This window comes from Dermacentor albipictus, chromosome 1, assembly GCF_038994185.2.
Source record: "Dermacentor albipictus isolate Rhodes 1998 colony chromosome 1, USDA_Dalb.pri_finalv2, whole genome shotgun sequence".
NCBI classification, from domain to species: Eukaryota; Metazoa; Arthropoda; class Arachnida; order Ixodida; family Ixodidae; genus Dermacentor; species Dermacentor albipictus.
The window spans coordinates 337,760,558-337,766,557 of NC_091821.1; positions in this window are offsets into that span (position 1 = coordinate 337,760,558).

The following is a 6,000-nucleotide window of genomic DNA, read 5'->3' on the forward strand; positions in this document are numbered from 1 at the left end:
CGTGATCAGTGTCCCGCACGTGAACTCGCCTGCTATTTCCTTGGCACAAAAATTCGTTACATGCTACAGGGCGTACATTTAAACCGTGGACCACAAGTGTTAAACGCACCTGCATTTTACTCTACGGCCGTGGCATTTTATCGCCGCGTTCAACAGGTATGTCCTCATGTAGACGTTCTCGAAAACCGTGTTGTGGATACAATGTCAGCCTTACAGCTTCCTCTAGTTCCCCCGGCGCGCCACGCACGCTCCAAGTGTCGTGGGGTGCGATAACGGTGTCATTTCTGCCTGGCCACCTATGCGATTCCATGTGGCGTCTAGGGTGGAAAGTGCTCCCAACGCGTGACAGGCTAGAGCGGTGGGGCATAGTCCCATCTTCGCTGTGTCCCGATTGCCCACTTCACGAATCCAACAAGCGTGGGCTGCTGCAATGCGTCGTTGCTAGGGTATTTTGGAGGGCCGTGCATGCTGGTTTCCGTGACCTTGGAGTTAACCGCTTTATTACATCTGGTCGCTGCGCACGTGGCCGCTTTGCGCGACATTTAATTGCTGTGGGGGCCTTTTGTCTCTGGCGTAAGCGAAGCGAGGCAGTTGCCGCTTGACATCGTCGCCGTTCTCTGTTTCCCCTTCTGGAGAGGTTCATGCTTTGAGCTACTGTCGTTTCTCTCAGAGGAGTTGTTCTTTCGCGGGGAAGAGCAGTTCCTTCGACAGTGGTCATGCCGTTTCCTGTCAGTGGCTGATGGACGCGTATGGCTTAATTTTCAACCAACCTGGTTCTTGTAGCCATGCCATCAAAAGTATTCACAGAATATACGTGTATGTAGGTGCCCGTGATTTCTGTGTGCTCTCGTATGCATGATAATCTTTGTATATAAACACCTCATAGCATCGCTACAAAACTATGTAAAGTCACATCGTCGTTATGCATAACTACTGTGTGCACTGTATATATTGAACATAATTTTGTGTAATCTGACAGCTTATGTGTAACTGTGCGTTTCCGTGGGTCTATGTGGTTATATGTTAGAGAGTGTGGACTTGGACACTTCTTTCAAAACGTGCCACGTATACAATGCTTCTTACTGTGCGTATGTTATCATCCTGGTGGAATGGTGCCGTGATTGTGACTCAGTGTTCGTATCGTCTCTTGTTGAAATAAACTTTTTCTAAACCCTTAACGCTGTCGCGTTAATACGCAGTATATGAAATAGATGCGCGCTCGTGCGCCGCTACTGAAGCGCCTCCAAGCAATCTTTGAAAGATATACGGCTGCGTTCGTTTATCGCCGCATCGTACAAGGCTTCTTCATGTAGGATGGCTCGAGAGGTTTTGCCGCCTAACTAGCGTGGTGCGATAAGCGTCAGCATCATCAGCACGTAAGCGTCAGCACGTAAGAATGTTGTGCTTGATCATGAGGCACTTGGGATAGCTTAACCTTCGCGTATCATGAAACAAAGCTACAAAAGAAATTCAACCAATGTTAAAAAATAAACAGTGCGCAAAAGAGCACGAAAAAAAAAAGAAAGAAGCTCTCCGAAGAACATAAAAGAACTACTCAGGAGTTCATTTTAATAAAAAATAAACCACAAGTACGTAAGGCGTCTCAGCCGCTCACAGAGAAACATCCAAAGGTACAATTGGTTTAGCCATTTACCCTCTCTGTCTCTTGAACTCCGGAAAAAGGCAAAACAAAGCAGTTTTTTACCTATTTCTATCTTTGTCGCAAGCTTTCATTGTGTAAAGATAGGGTGGCATCATGAAGGCGCGTTAAACTGTCACGTTTTACACCGAATTTGAACGGTTGTTTTAGACTGTTACTTATGGCACGTGCTCAAACAGGTCACCGCCTGAAGCAATACCGTACTTGCCTCTTTCCAATACTTCGGTTGTTGCAACTTTGACCAACAACGTTGGAATCTCGCTGAAGATTCTGCTTATTTTTGCCTTTAGGGCGTCCGGTGTAGTGGTTACGCTGCTATACACGAGATCTTTCCCGTAACCCGACAAGAAGTCCAGCGGTGTCGTGTCCGGCGACCTTGAAGGCCAAGGTACAGGTCCGTGATGGCCAATCCACTGTCCAGGAAAAAGCTTGTCGAGCCACGCTCGAGACTGACTACTACTATGCACTGGAGCACCATCGTGTTGAAACCAGATGTTCCGAAGGAGCGCAGGTGTAACGTTGCAACAGACGTTGCAACGTTACACGGGGCCCTCGAGGACGTCGTTGACGCAGCGTTGCGTTGTTAGTGTGCTGTCAAGAAAGATGGGTCAGATGATGTTGCCAAAAAAAATACCGCACTACACATTAAACGACCACTAGTATTGGTGTCGTGTTTGTGCCAGCCAGTGGGGATTCCTATCACTCCAGTAGTGCACGTTGTGAAGATTAACTTGTGCGTTTCTGGAGAAGTTGGCCTAAAGTACGCCTAAAGTTGGCCTAAAGTACGCCACTGAGAAAGTCCGGTTCTTCTTCACATTTCGTGTAAATCCCATTGGGAAAGTCGTCTGTTTTCAAAATACCGGTCTTCAAGTTTTTTATGAATATGTACGTGGTACGGGTGCATATGACCGTTTTTTGAAATCCTGATGATGACCTGATGATCTTGAGGTTCCAGCCTCCGCACTGGCGTCGCGCACACTACCGTGAGGGTTAGCAGCCAAGAATCCCAAAACATCCGTTTCCGCTTCTTCAGCTACCGTCGCAGTCCTGTGTCGTTTTGTTGTAAAGCTACCCGTCTCGCAATGGACTTAGTGCGTTCTTAGTATTATTGACGGGCTAGGGCGTCCTCCACAATGCCGCATCTGGAATAGCTTGGCTGCCTTCCTCTTGACGCCGTGCGCCGCCCCCAAAGCTAGGATCATTTTAGCCTTCTGATCATTCGTGAAGGGCCTGACTGTCTTCTTGAAGAGCAGGTCATTGGTGGGGTACCGTTGAGATCTCCCGTTATCTACGCACTGACACGTCAAACAAAAATGATTTACGCAATCGACAACAGCGTATGCTGGCCCTAGGATCCGCCAAAACGCATTATATATATGGACATAACCTGCCCAAGGTTTGTTTCTATTGCTAAAGGGGACAAAATGAGCACACGTTCTTGTCGCGTCTAACAAAACAAGATGAGTGCGCAAAATTACAGTCCGAAGTGCGTCGTCACGGTTTCCCGGCTTGACACTCAATGTAAGTATAACTTGCTTTCACAATTTGTAATTATGAGCGTTTGTATCTTACGTGCTATACTATTTTGTATTCTGTGCTGAAACTCTCTTGATTGTCATATTCTGTGCGTGTATTATTTTAATTCTCTCTAATTCCTTTTCTGTTCACATGCTCATCGCAGTCCACATCGAGGCCGCTTGCGCGACTTTGTTGGTGATTTTGTTTAGACTATTTGTAGTGCGATTTGCCTATGCTTTTTATATTTATATGCTTGTGGATGTATACGGCTGTGTGCTGTGGATTTCTGGCCCTGTGACGTCGTTTCTTTGATTTTCCTCCTGCAAGTTTTTATATATATTGTTATTTCTGCTCAGAAAAGGAGCAGCCGGCCCCATTATAGGGAGACTACATCTCTTTCTTTCATATTCACTTCAATATAAAAAAAATGTGAATAGTGCATATCAAATTGCTATAAATAGTAAAGATTATGCATTTCCTTACAGTGCCTTACCATCTTCCTAATGGCACATCTACACTTCATGAAAATAAAAAAACATAAAACATCAAAACAAAAGAAATAATCCTTGAGAAAATCCCCCCACTTACACACTATTGAGGCATTTTTAAAGCATTCTACGCGCAATGTGCAAAAAATAGAATAGCATAGATACGCTTTTGTGCGTAACTCGCGTTCACAAAGACAAACGTCACGAAGTTTTTTTTTCTTTTTTTTTTACAGAGAGTACACAACACCATTTTTGACCAACTTATTAACAACACCGACAGGGCAGCATCCAGTGCAGGAGCACAGGGCGCACTGCTTGGACTCGTACACCCTGAGCACTGACAAAGATGAAGACTTGAATAATGAAAACACGAGAAGCTCAGGGAATGATTTACACAGAAAAGCTTAATTGGCAACCACACATAGAATACACCGCACCCAAAGGAGCACGCGCTGTTGGTTTATTACGAAGAGTCTGCAGCAATCGTTTTGGAACGCGCAGGGAGACCTTGCTGATGATTTATTGTATGTATGTCCACCCCATTCTAGAGTTTGGATGCGTGTTATTTTCAGGAGGTCCTACGTATAAGTTACGTCCTCTGGTTCTTTTAGAATGCGAATCACTACGTCTGTGTCTCGGCCTTCCAAAATTTGTAGCCAATAATATTTTATATCATGAAACTCACCTGCCTTCTCTTCAAACTCGATTTTGTATACTGACAGTCCAAGCATTTCTAAACATCTATGCTTCTCCCCAGAGACGCTCCTACTATGTTTTTATTCGAGAACCAACTGCATTCTTTGAGAATCAATGGTCCAGACTGCACTGTCCCCAGGTAGTTCTTGTGCAGAAGCTATTAGAGCCATTACAAATATCAATCCGTGATGTGGCTTTTCAAAATTTGCCTCCTTCGACAGTAAGTGTTGAATTTGGCGCTATATTTCCCAATAACGCTAAGCTCCTGCCTGTTCGATACCTAAAAGGTTTATTAGATGACCACCTTGAGAACCTCCAAATAAATGCAGTAATAGCAACAGATGCTTCTGTCAGTGAAGAGAAGGCCGGAGTGGGCATTTTTTCGACATCATTAAATTGGTCTTTCTCTCTTCGACTACCCGACTTTACGCCAATATTTCAAGTAGAGTTATTGGCGATCATCCTAGCTCTACGGAAACTTCCCACATCTATTTCTTCAGCCGTTATCTTAACCGACTCCTTGTCTGTTTGCTCCGCTTTATCTGTGCCCAATTCAAGTATCATTCTCCGAGAATTTCATTCATTCATTCATTCCCCAACATTTACGCCTCATCCACCTGGTATGGGTGCCAGGGCACGTGGGGCTCACTTTAAACAAGTCAGTAGACGCTCTAGCAGCGGCATCTCTTAAAGGCCCGGTACTGAGGATCTTAAAACCTTTGGCATACGTCACTTCTGCAAGATTTTAAAAAATTCCATTAAAAAAGAACATGCCAAATCATGTGTATTACATAACGCCGATTTTCAGCACCTTAGATTTCCTTGACGCCGCGGATGGTGTGCAATAAGAAAATTTGAAGTTTCATTTACGCGTATGCGTTGCCGAATACCACGGCTTAATTTCTATTCCCATAGGTCTGGTTTGGCACCTTCTCCTAAATGTTTTTACTGCAATGAACCAGAAACTATGGATAATTTCTTTATAGAGTGTCGTAGGTTCAACGTGCATAGAAAACGACTTCTAGAAGGTCCCTTCCGCCAACTTGGATTAGCCATTACGCTACCTATCATTCTGTCTCTGGGGGCGTCGGCACTAGGATACTGTAATAGGAACGTATGTGATGCCATATAAAATTTTATAATGGAAACAAGGAGACTTCCATGCTCATTTTACTGTTTTATTTTCCACAACAAGAAACCAAAAATATGAACTTCTAATTTTAAGGAACTATAGCATGAAAATTATTATTAACGATTAGAATTCATTTAATATCTCATTTTCAGTAAAAAAAATCATATTTATCTATTTATTCTTTTTCGACCCACTGCCGCCCGATTCATGGCCAATCCCCCGTAGTGGGTTGTGCTATAACTATACAGTCACCAAACCAAACCAAACCAAGCCAAACCTCAGCGCAGAGCTAATATTCATTAGCCAAGTTGATTTCTTCGCCAGAACCCGCTCAGGCACGCTTAACGAAGACGTCTCCCTAGTCGAAATCTTTGCTCTGGGCAGAGGCTTCCCATGTTCGTCCAGTCATCATCTTTATTACTCCTTGTACCAACGGGCTCTTAAAAAAAAAATCGATTGGTCAGGGGGAAAATAAAAACGAAATATTGCGAAGAAAAAAAAAACGT